Raw genomic sequence first — 12,365 nt, 5'->3', positions numbered from 1 at the left:
AAATATTGTCTTTGAGACAACAGAATGGATTCCATGCATACAAACATATTCGGAGTCATGTTACCTTTGTACATAAAGTGAGGACTCATCTGTTCATCTCTTTTATAGAACTTTAAACTTATTTTGAAGACCAATCAAATCACCATGGTTTTAAAATCACCTTCTAAAAGGTATTTGTAATACACATCTAGATTCCCCCATCTGTTGAGCCAGCAGGTCCTAAAACAGTCCTAGAGTACCAAGCTCACCCTCATTTTTTTAAACAGATTAATCACAACCAATAAGACAGTTTCCCAACATTCAAAAAATAACCTCAAACATTTCTAAAGAAGTAAGTAGCCACAGCATGATAGATCTTGCATAAACATCATTGAGATTTATGACTGACTATAGGCCATAAAATGTATATCATCCAAATACATTATTTTAAATTTCTTAATGTTTGAAGGAAAAATATAATATTTGACTATGTGAGAACAGTATTATTTTGAAGGCAAAATTACTGTTAAAGGAGAGAATTGGTGTGTGTATGTGGGGGGGTGGGGTGGAATCTGACTAAGAAAAGTAACCAAAAACAGCCTTAATTAAAGTAGACATTCAGAGATCAAACATTTGTTTAAGAACAACAGAAACACAGGACCTTAACTGACCCTGTTTCTGTTCCTGCCATCCCCTTAACAAGAGATCAAGTCTTGTCTAAGACCATGAATTTAAATAAGCAAGATAAAGAGCAGCAACTATTTAAAAATGTAATTGAATGCCACACTCAAAAGTCAGCTTTGGTCTGAGGCTATTCCCTCTATAAGGGAAAACATGAGCCTAAACTACACCTTGCTAGGATTTCAGATTTCAGCATCTATTTCATAAGGAAGTTACCTCCTCAGGGTCCAGAGTTCTCAGCTAGGGCAGACTTGAGATAGCCACTGTTGAGAGCTGTTGTGGCTACTCTTTTGTGCTTTCATTTTCCTGAAAATTCACTCCCGTTACTGGGATGTTGGTTTTTCTCCCTTCCAAACCCTCGAATACTGAGAATACCTTAACACAAGCAGACAAACATCTATTTTATCTGTCTGCTCTCTCCCATTCTCCTCAACTGAATCAGATGAGAACCTATTCCATGAGACTTCTTCATACTTCACAAACGGCGCTTTCTCCTCTGCCTTGAGATTTACTACCTGTTCTGGCAAGCTGTAGTTCTACTCTGAAAATCATATTCTACATATTCTTGGGCTCACTATGAAAAAATATGGTTCTGTTTTGTCTACTAGTGGCTTCAAACCTATGTTAGTATATACCATCACTAACCCGAGTGCCAGTGGTTCGTGGCTTTTCTTAAAATTAATTTTACCTTGCTCATCTATTCTGCTTTTAATCCAATAAAAGTGTGATCTATCTATCTATTCTTCTATCATCTATTTTTCTTTCTTTCTTTCTTTCTTTCTTTCTACTTATCTACCTATTTATCTAGATAGGTTACAGAAACTCATATATAAACATAGTCCACAAATCCTTCCCCACAATGATAACAATCTTTAATTTCACCAAGACAATGTTTATTTGAAAGAAACCATAAAAGCACTATTAAATATATTAAATTATAAAAACATTCTATGATCAATTCATTTTTGTGTGAATAGCAGATACTAACTTGATAGATTTTATTCAAGAATATGTAATAAAATAAATGGACCTATGCTTTTTTAAAAAAATGGTATTCTTTTGCTTAAAAATATCACCAGCTTTTAAAATGGTACTTTAAAAAGCAGCTAATGAAAGGTACTAAATTAAACTATATAGTCTGTATTCATAAATATCTCAAAAGTTTTACAACCTCTTTGGCAAAGTTTCTAAACACTTTCTACTGTTACAAAATAATCAACAACAGTTAAAAAACACCACGAAACTTTCCTGCTTGTACATTTCCTAGTGGCAGAGGAGAGAGCAAAACAAACTACTTTAAAGTTTGGAAATACAGAAACTTGCTTCCCTAATACAGATGTGCTTGCAAAAGGATCTTTTCACATACATATTAGACTTAAATCTTTCTTGCATGGTTAAAGAATAAGTTAAAAGAAATACTCTGATCACTACAGGCATATATAACACACCCTTACTCCCAAATGAAAAATGAAGTCAATTACTTTTAACTTCCAGAAAAGCATTCTGGAAAGAGCGAAATTTGCTTGGTATGAATCAATTATCTAAGAGATTTGACAGAAACAGCAAGCGCTAAGCAAGTAACACTGTCTCAGCAGCTTCATTCAAAAAAGAGCAAGGAACAGAAAATGGAACGCGGCTTGCAAAGTCGCCTTCACATGGAGCTGTAGGGAGAGGGTTCGGGGGAGAACCTGGTACTTACAGACTGTAAAGTAAAATGTCCCAGTTCGTCTTACATGGTACAGCAAATCAGGGATTTCAGCTTGCAGCGAGTCCCTGCTCCCACTACAACTGATCATCCACGCAGAACAGGCCCTTATGGATTGGTTAGGCAGCTGGGAGATAATGGGACCATATTCTCAGCTGGGACTGGAGCTGCTGAGCCGCTCTCTGCTGCGCGCGCTGCGTGGCTCTCTGCCAGCATTAATCAAGGAGAACCCAGCTCCGTGGTTGTGCTCCCCAAAGGATCGACGTAATTAGCGCACGAATCAAAGATGCACACCGGGAGAATCGCATACATCTATAGCTGGTCTCTCATATCAACCTGATTAGGATATCAGGTTGCTTCTCAGATCAAATGTGTTCAACCTTTCAGAAAGACACAGAGACAGAGCACAGCTGTCTGTAGATTTGCGGGGAGGGTGGAGATTAAGGCTTCCTTCCCAGTGGGCAATTTATGTAATTCCTCAACTGCACAATATAATTGCACTGGTTGTTCGGTACATATGGTGGGTTTGCCCTACGATGATTTGGTTTGTCTGTTCCGGTTTCCCAGCATCTCCCAGGCTGCAGTATTATTTTCCCTACAGATTTGATGCAATGTATTTGTGCGTATTCTTTTCAAGTTTAGTCCATGGGAAGACAGTTTTGTTTAAATCCCTTCCCAATGCTTGGTTTTTCCAAACCTAAAAATGTGCGTCTCTGGTGATTAAAAAGCAGGATTTTCAAACAGAGAGTCCTGTAGGCATCTTGTAATCATAAGGAATCTAAAAGGGGAATTTAAATAAATGGATTCTGTTTCAATTCATCTGCATGATAAAACAAACCCAAGGATTCCAAGATAGAAGCTTATGGATTGACTTGCTTTGGCAAGAGGGTGATTTTAGAATCTGTATGTGAGTATTTTAAATGAGACAAAATTCTATAGATTACCAAAATTCTGCCACCATTTTTAAATTGATTTTTATTGAGCTCTACATTTTTCTCTGCTCCCCTCCCTGCTTCTCCCCTCCCTTTCAGTCCTCTCCCAAGAGGCCCATGCTCCCAATTTACTCAGGAGATCTTGTATTTTTCTACTTCCCATGTAGATTAGATCTATGTATGTCTCTCTTAGGTTCCTCACTATTGTCTAGGTTCTCTGGGATTGTGATTTGTGGTCTGTTTTCCTGCCGCTCTTGATAATGTCTGTGTAGACTACTTTCTAGCTCTTGAGGCCATTTATCTGAATTTGACCAAACTTTGTTTTTGGGATGTAGGTATTCTTTTTGAAAATATGTGCCACTTTTTAAAAGACTAATGTGCCTGCATGATTCACGTCCCACCACATGCAAAGTACCTGTAGTTAAAGAGCTCCTGAGAGAAGGGAAAACATTTAGAAAGGCACACATTTGAATTAAGCTTTTCATTTTCCTGGGAAGACACACGTGATCTACAATATGTCTCTTCCTTTCTGCACTTTGGTTTCCTTACAGCACAGTTCCTCTCACAATGAACCCGAGCAGGAAATCAAGCTGGATTTCAGATCAAATGTGTTCATCCTTTCAGAATGACACATGTACAGAGCACATCTCCCTACATGGGAAAAGACATTGGTCCAGGCCTCTGAGGACTTCCAGATACAGCGTTCTAACAGTGTTCTATGAACTGGAAAGTGAGTCTCTCAGTGAAAGATGGTAGCACAACGTTTTGGAGGCTGGATTAGGATCAGTTCAGTGCTAGTCTAGGCTACCAAAATGAAGTTTTGATTGCCCCAAATTTGAAAGTGATTACCTCTATTACTACAGGGGTCCAGGGACCAGTGTCTGCTAAACTACACTGTAGAGGACTTAAAACACTGAAAGCTTGCTGATTGTGTGAAAAGACAAACAAAAGTCAGGCTGTGAGGAAAATGGCTATACCTAACAATGTCTGCTCAAGAGTAAGATATCCAGGTGAAGGCCCAAAGTTTCCCTTCATTGGGTTCATGACTAGAACTCTGCTTTGTAGGTAGAGTCCTGCTATGTATAACGTTAGGAGGCTTTTGTTCTTTTTCTCCTGGTCTTGAGGATCAGATCTGGGTTGGAAGCCCTACCCACTGAGTTACACCAGAAACCTGAGATTTCACTTGGATTGTTCCAGTTTCTCTTCTAATATTAATTAAAAGTAGAACAGTGGCTGTCTTCAGTATTAGTTCATCTCCCGCGGGAAATACTCACGCTCAAATTCACCTTAAACAAATCTGCCTTAGGGCTTTGGTGTCGACAACAGACAACAGGTGACAATGCAGCAACTGTGATGACTGTTAAAAAGTGGAGGAGCAGCGCTCCTATCTGATTCCTGGCTCACAAAAGATGTGTGCTCCAAGACACTCCAGCATCCTCATCAACTCTAGCCCTGAGAGCCTGATGTTGGCTCCTAGTTAACAGAGCACTGTGTCAGGAACAATGAGGCCGCAATTAAACTCTGCTAATATTTTCCTAAACTTCATTACTTCATATTGGTTCAACATGTATTTGCAAGTATTTCAAAGTCAATTTCTGTAAGTCAACCTACTTTGTTTATTCTTTGGCTGTCGCAATTTGGCGAATATTGTACAAATGACTGGTACAAATTTCACATTTGTTATTTTTATCAGGATCATCATTGTTGAGACTTTAGCACATCTACTTGCGCAGCTCATGTGAGGTGCTGACAAAATAGGTTAATTAAATAGCAATTGTGCTTCCCTTGTTCATATTAGCAAACATATTCCTGGAGCAGATGAAAAGAGGAGCAAATTAAAACACTAAAGTGTTTGTTCAGTGGTACAGTAGAAATAAATAGCTTAATTGGTTTTGGGTTCCATTCACTCTCAGCTTGGCTGGTAATTACTTTGATTCATCTTTGATTATGGTATGTGATACATTCACTGCAGCATCCCATGCTTTGCACTTGTTTTTAATGGCAGGTGATAATCTAACAGAAAATTTCCAACTACCATGAATTGTTTATACATCTCTCCCTTGAGACATACCACTTAAAGTACAAAGTGGTTTAGAATAAAAGCCTAAACCAGGAACACTCTTTGGTTTCAGGTTAAACAGACTAATGTCAAAATAAATATATCAACGAGGGACATAGAAAAATTGAAACAGTAACTAAAATAATTACTTTTGCAGAAGTAAAACAATATATAACTCCAGAATCTATTTCAAAATATACACATGGATGTGTATGTGAGTGTGTGTGTGTGTGTGTGTGTGCGCGCGCGCATCTTTGCACTGAAATTGCATAATGCTGCTTTTCTTGAAGAGCCTGCAATTTAAACAACACTTGTCAAGGCTAATAAGAACCTGGGGAACGGGGCTCCTGAGGTCTTTTTCTGGCCATAATACAAGATTCAGCAAGTTAAATAAAGCTCTGAGCTTCAGCAATTCTAGGGACAAAAAGAAAGTTATGGCAACAATTTCCCAACAGGTTGAGACTTAATCAATATTTTTAAATGCTTTGGAGTCTTCAGCAGAAGTCACCAGATGTGCATACAATTGCTCATTGCATCTTGAATAAAAGGGATGTATTTTTCTCTTCTTCATTTCTGTCACTAAAAGTCAGAGTCAAAAGCTGAGACAATGTGACATTTCTCCAGCTGGGAATGGAATTTCAGAAGAAGGGGATCATTCAAAAATTGCTGCCCATGACACCCACTGGAATGACAATCTATGCAGCAATAACTAAACTTTCTTTTTCTAAACAGCAATAATGAGACCAATAAATATATAAACAAGACATGGGTTAAGTGTATGGGTCTACATAAGGAAGTCTCTGGTCATGTTCAATTCTAAAAGCTCATCAGATTTCTGCAACAGTATCCGAAAGGAAACAGGTTCAGAAAATTAAAATTCTCTGGAGAAAACAATACATGTAAAAATGTCAAAATAACTCTAAACTAGCCTACAACTTTACAGGTGCTATATTCCTCAGTATTTATGGGTAATAGTTCATATTCACTCCCTCTTTCATATCCTTCTAGATTCAACCTCACTTCCCTATCCACCTGAAGTTTGTAGTCTCGTGTTTTTTTTAAACCAATTGAGTCCAACTTGTGTCTCCCATATACTCTTGGATGTATGATCATCTACTAGACTGTAGATAACCTTCCAGAGGTTACAATCATAAAGAAAACTGATTCTCTCTTTCCCAACAGCTTCTCACCTAGGGGTGAGACTCATGCCCACCTCCATCCTTCATACTGGGATTTTGTTTGGCTTGAACTTAAACACATCTAATGCATGCTGTTGTAGCCAATATTACTTCATATATGCAACTGCCCTATTATGTCACAAAACACATTTTCCTTGTAGTTATCCACTGCCTCTGTCTCTTATAATATACCTGGTCTATTTTCTTCAATGATCCTTGAGCCATGCTAGGAGGGGGCTTCAATTTTTGGCTGATCATTCTGTAGACTCTTATTCCTTGCATTTTGACCAGATCCATTTGCGGATCTCTGATGATATTTGAGAGATGTAAAAATTAGTCTGAATGTCATTAGAAATTATTTTCATACCCATTTAGCTGAATAACAGTGGTAGATTCTGCCTTAGGACCTATGACCTGTATAGCCATACGTATTTTACCCTGACATCAATCCCTTTTATGGAATGCGAGTGGGCCCTAAGTCTGATTAGAAACTGGTTGGTTATTCCTACAACATTTATGCCACTGTTTTTACTAGTGGACTTACCTTGCCTGGCCAGACATTATTGTAGCTTCCAGGGTTCACATCTGGGTAAGATACATGATTTCTTTTTTTTTTCTTCACTGATGTACAGTGTATCTTTGGGCATCATGAATACTAGACAGTAAGGATGGGGCTTCTTGGTATCTACTCACGAAAAATTTCATATTCTACAACTTGAGCATGGTGTCTTTTTAATATCAAAGTTCTGGAGGGCAAGCAAGAATACTGGCAATAACCTATAATGTTTGGGAGTCAATGGGACCTCAATGGTTAACAGTTCCAAAAGAGGTAGCCCATTACTAGCACTGCGAGTTTGATATGGACATTGCTGTTACATTGTAGGGTAAATATTTGACAGTAATAGGTTTCAAGGGGAGAGATGATTAACATTAAAAAACATATCTTAATGTCACACCAGTTTCTATTGCCCTCTTCTTCCCACCTCCTACCACTAGACACGACTCATAGGCAAATTGAATTCCATTTATGTATGTTCTTTCTGTCTCTGCCCTTATCTCTAAATAGATGAGCATCATTTTCTAAGCTCTCTTCTCAGAATTCTCATCTTCTAAAATAGCTACAATTTGAAGACAGAGTTGATATGTGGTATAAACACACCGTGTTTCACTAATTTTTGTTAGAAAATCAGTTTTCCACTCCCTTTGTTTACTGAGTCAAGAAATATTTATTGAGCACCTACTGAATTCATTGCTGATTTAAATTATCAAGGTATGAAATGAACCTCTCAGCATCTGCTTCCCTTACAGACATTATGCACTGCTGTTGTATCGCTTCCATCATCCTGTCTGGCTCAGAAAAGGATAACTGCATTTCTCATCATCCACTGAAGTCTTTATTATTTATAATCAGCTGTTTCCCTAATGTGGTGCCTCCGATCTGTGCCTGGGATCTTTGGTCAGCTCCAGAGAGCTTAGGTGTTAGGTACATGGCAGGGGTTTTCATTTTGCTCCTTGGCAACCCTTCTATAACTACAAAAAAAAAAAAAAGCCTTGTTCGGTCTTTTATATGAGAGCAGCCTTAGCTAACTGCTGTTTTTAAGAAGAACTGTCTGCCATTAGACTGATGGAGACAGAATAAGATGACAAAGCAGATGCCCCACGATGAAGATTGGCAAGAACAGAGCTGAATTCACAGAGTTCTGTGCTTACGGTCACTGCAGGGTTAGAGCAGAAAGAGTGGTGATTAGAATGGCTTAACATATTGCTGCACACACAGTGTGCAGAAATAAGAATAAGACACACACTTTTCTTTTTCTGCTTGCTTTGTGAAATGGATTAATGTATTTGTTCCCTTCATTTCATTTCCAAAAAAACAAAAGAAAAGGCTTGAATTTAGAACACACGGTAAATTACACATTAAACCAGATGTCAGGTCTCTCCAAGTAGAAAGTCTCAAATATATTCCTGCGAAACTTCTGCCTGCATTTCTACCTTTTTTTCCCATCTTTTATCTGCATGCTATACTGAAATGGCAGGCAAGTGTCAACCACAGAGTCCTCTTTTATTCCAGGAATGTGAAATTCACATACCTGACATGGTAGAGCTAAATAATTTCGTATCATTTTAAAATATACAATCAATCAATCTTGTGCTAAATGATATGTTTATCTAGGCCTTTTCGACTTTAAAATAATTTGCAAATTCAAAACACACTGAAAGAAATTAAGCAAACATATTAATCTTAGCATTCTTAGGCAATGTTGATCTAAAGATATAAAATATTACCAACTTTCATATTAATTTCCCATTCATTATATCTCTCACTATTTCCCCTTTGCTACAGCATGCATTTTTTTTAAAAATAATCATTTCAGAATATTCAGTAGTTATCATTAAATTTTACATAGGGTTGCCAAGGATCCAAATACTTTTCTTCAAAGAAGCAATAGTCATCCATAAAACTATGATCCAATTACCAAAGCCAAGAAACTAAACACTGACACACACTTACACTTGACTGTACAGGCCACACTCATATGTTTCAAACTGAAGCAGTACTGACTGTATTTTCTGCCTGGATGCATTTTTTTTGTTTGTTTCTCTGATCTACGATCCAATTAAGGACCATGGAATGGGTTTTTCATGGTCTTACATTCCTATTATAGAGGAGAGTCTCACTACTTTTGTTTTCCTTATGAAACTAATGATTAAAAAAATGTCAATTATTTTTATAGGCTTACACCCAATTTTTAATTTAATCTTCATAATTAACAATAAATGGCAATTGCATTATGGATGAATGATTATTCAAGATTTTGGCCAATTGCACTATGTATAAATGGTGTGTTGTCTGTAGTCCATTGAGGTAAGAGGTGGGGACTATACATTTGTCCTACTGTTGGAGATATTAAGTTTGATTACTAGATATTCTTGTTACATATGTAAAGTTTGAATTTACTTTTTTTTTTTTTTTTTTATTTTTTTTTTGTTTTTTTTTATTTTTTTTATTTATTTTTTTTTTTTTGAATTTACTTTTGTAAGTAATCACTAAACTGGTGGGAATAAAGAATATTTTAAAGCACATAAGTATATTTTAATTATCTTTTATGGAACAGTTATACTGCATATTGACATAGCTTTACTAAATTCACTTTTTATAGAGAGAGTTTATTGTAGCCCGGGCTGGTCTGGACCTTACCATGTAGATCAGTCTTTCTTAAATTCACAGAAAAAGGTATGCTCCTGTCTCCCGAGCGCTAGAATTAAAGGTGTGTGCCACCACAAAAAATAAATTTATTTTATTAAGTTGCACACAAAAAACTGAGTATTCTTAGTCTGCCTCAATATTAAACATAATTAATCATCTCTCAAGTTTTTCTTTGAGAGGCTCCCAAGCAGTCATTGCTCACTCGTAGAAAATATGACAGTAGTGACAATGAACATTCCTGACTTATTCTCAGACTCAGAGGCCAACATTTTTATGAAGTTATTTATAAAAAATAATGTGAACCAGAAAGGATGAGAGAAAGACACAAATGTTACTTGTTATTGAAAGAAAGGGGACAATGCATAGGACAAACCACGAGTGTTGCCTTCCCTTCAGTGCTTTAGATTCAATAATTAGACATCCCTCTATGTAGCTATTAATTCTTAAAATACCCCTTATAAAATTAGAGTCACTTTCAGCTTTTGCAGAAGGCATTCTATATGAAGAAGCCAAAATGTTCATTGCCAGCATTTTAATGTGTACCATTTATTGCTCTTTAAACCATTGTGTTTTGTTGTAGGATATTTCACCTGTGAATGAATAAGAAATGAAAAATATTGTTGGAATCTATTCTCAATCATAATCCCAGGGTACTTGTTTCAAAATAGAAATCAACAAATAACATCCTCCCTTCTAATACCCTTCAAAGGAGCCTATTAATTACATAGTAATTACTATGTAAATTACTAACACTACCAATTTACGCAAAGTCCATTCTTTTTTTTTTTTTTTTTTTGGTTTTCGAGACAGGGTTTCTCTGTGGTTTTGGAGCCTGTCCTGGAACTAGCTCTTGTAGACCAGGCTGGTCTCGAACTCACAGAGATCCACCTGCCTCTGCCTCCCGAGTGCTGGGATTAAAGGCGTGCGCCACCACCTCCCGGCTCGCAAAGTCCATTCTTAAATGACTTCTCTTGACAATGACACTCTTTCACAGATATGTACTTTACTTTTCACTTGTGTATGAGAATGGTTTTTTCCTTTTTGTTACTTTGAATATCCATGAAATTCGGTATCCCCTTTGCCTGTGGTCTCCCCTCCCACCTTTCATGAAGTTCATCCTGTCAGCATTTTAGAAGTATCTCTAATAGAAAAGGTACGGAGTGAAAATGATGCAGTAAAGCAGTCCTGTATCCTAAATTACCTACTTGCTGGGCAAACTTGAGTAATTATACTACTCCCCTGTGCTTGACTTTTGAGAAAATGGCTATAATGGCATCACCTATCTTGAACAGATGATATGAGAATTATACGAGATAAATAATGTAAAGCTCTTAAGCATGCCTTGCATACTAAGCACTCAATGAATGATGGTTGTAAAAGAGATGAATACAAGTCGTTTCCCAATGTTTGTTTAAAATATTTCAAACACATGGAAAAGTAGAGTGAGTTACACAGTGAGTAGCCATGTGCCATTAAGTCTTACTATGTCATGTAAAGGCTCATTTTAGGCCTCCCTATATATAATCCATTCATGAATCCAATAAGGCTACTTTAAGATGAGGCAATTCCAAACCCATTCTATTTCCTCCCTCGCAACTCCCTCTACTATTGCAGATTAACTCACTGATTTAGCCTTTGAATTCCCAAGATGCTTAGATAAACTACACTGTAATTACCTGTTTCTGCCTGTATTCCGCCATAACATCAAGACCTGCTGAAGGTAGATAGATGCATAGTGACATTTTTGTGCAATATCAACTATCTCAGAAGTTATGCCCAATAGTTGTTTAGAGAGCTAAGATTTGTAAAAGAGTGGTTCACCAGGGTTAGGGTACTGTATGTTAAGCTTACTCCAACAATTCACGAGCCATCTGTGCTCAGATAAGTTAATTCAATTAGCTAGGAAGCCTAATTGTCATATGCAACATGAAGGCAAACTTCCAGGAAAATGACTGGCCAGTTTTATTGTTTCATAGTCACCAACATACTAATTCAAAGAAACAAAGAACTATATCAAAATCGTATTCATGCACATGTGCAAACGTGCTGATTTTGAAAGGAAACCAACCGCGAGAGTATAAGAAAATTATGATGATGGTGGAGTGCAGGTGGACATGAGCTTGGGTGGCTGCCTGAGATGCAGTGTTTTTTGTTTAATGTCATATGAATTCACTTTCTGGAGTTGTGGAGGAAATCACTGCTGAGCACTAAAAAAAAACAAACAACATGTGTTCATTACATGAAAGACAGTACAGAAAACATCAAGCCCCCTATCATGTAAGAGATTGGACAACAGAAAACTTTATTTTCATACCTAAGTATTAAACTGTGCTATGTCTAAAATTCATAGATGAGACCTGAGAGGTTTACTCAATTCAACGTTCAAGGCACCTTTTCCAAAGTTATTAATATATAACCATAAATGGTGAAAAGTTCTTTGTTAATGTGGTCTGTGTAAAGTTTTCAACACATTGATGTTTTTTTAGATGTATGAATGGGTCTAAGGTATTCACAAAGATTGTTGAGGAGATTAAAGAAAGACATTCAACAATGGGAGAAGAAGAAAAGGAAAGAGAAGAGAGGAAAAGGGCAAAGAGGCAAGCCATACTACTGGCTTTAGTGT

At 37.0% G+C, this 12,365-nt stretch overlaps 1 protein-coding gene across 6 annotated transcripts in view; it reads right to left on the bottom strand.

The window, feature by feature from the left end:
• Cntn4 (contactin 4) overlaps positions 1-12,365 on the bottom strand; it is a 995,812-nt gene that overhangs the window by 570,745 nt on the left and 412,702 nt on the right. Inside the window, exon 1 of one of the 6 annotated variants that reach the window (XM_041635223.1) lies at positions 2,360-2,548. The exons of the other annotated variants lie outside the window; for them this stretch is intronic. The gene's annotated coding sequence lies outside the window, so the exon portion shown is untranslated. Of the gene's footprint in view, positions 1-2,359; positions 2,549-12,365 lie in introns of those variants that run through there. 6 annotated transcript variants of the gene reach the window in all.

This window comes from Microtus oregoni, unplaced genomic scaffold, assembly GCF_018167655.1.
Source record: "Microtus oregoni isolate MIOR12 unplaced genomic scaffold, Mior012 000002F_ref0000024, whole genome shotgun sequence".
NCBI classification, from domain to species: domain Eukaryota; kingdom Metazoa; phylum Chordata; class Mammalia; order Rodentia; family Cricetidae; genus Microtus; species Microtus oregoni.
Note: the sequence above shows the minus strand (reverse complement) of the source record. Positions and strands in the feature narration are given on the sequence as shown.